Genomic DNA, 381 nt, shown 5'->3' on the forward strand with positions numbered 1-381 from the left:
CAAATGTATACCAATTGGGTATAAAATTAACTAGTTTTAGGTTGTCTAATTCGGTTGAAATCTCAATTACATGCCCTTTTTTCAATTTTTCCAATGGGATATCAATTCGATACCAAATGTATACAAATTAGATGCAACATTAACCAGTTTTAGGTTGGCTATTTCAGTTGAAATCTAAATTACAAGTTTTTTTTTTCAATTTTATCGCTGGGACATCAGTTGGATACCAAATGTATATCAATTTCATACTAATATTTGAATTTTCAGTTGATATCAATTGAATGCCATCATGATCTAGTTTTTTTACTATACATTTGAAAACACTTAATACACAAATGATTAACTAGTACACATAATAAATGTTCTGAAATTATAATTCAT

This window comes from Solanum tuberosum, unplaced genomic scaffold, assembly GCF_000226075.1.
Source record: "Solanum tuberosum cultivar DM 1-3 516 R44 unplaced genomic scaffold, SolTub_3.0 scf00021, whole genome shotgun sequence".
NCBI lineage: Eukaryota > Viridiplantae > Streptophyta > Magnoliopsida > Solanales > Solanaceae > Solanum > Solanum tuberosum.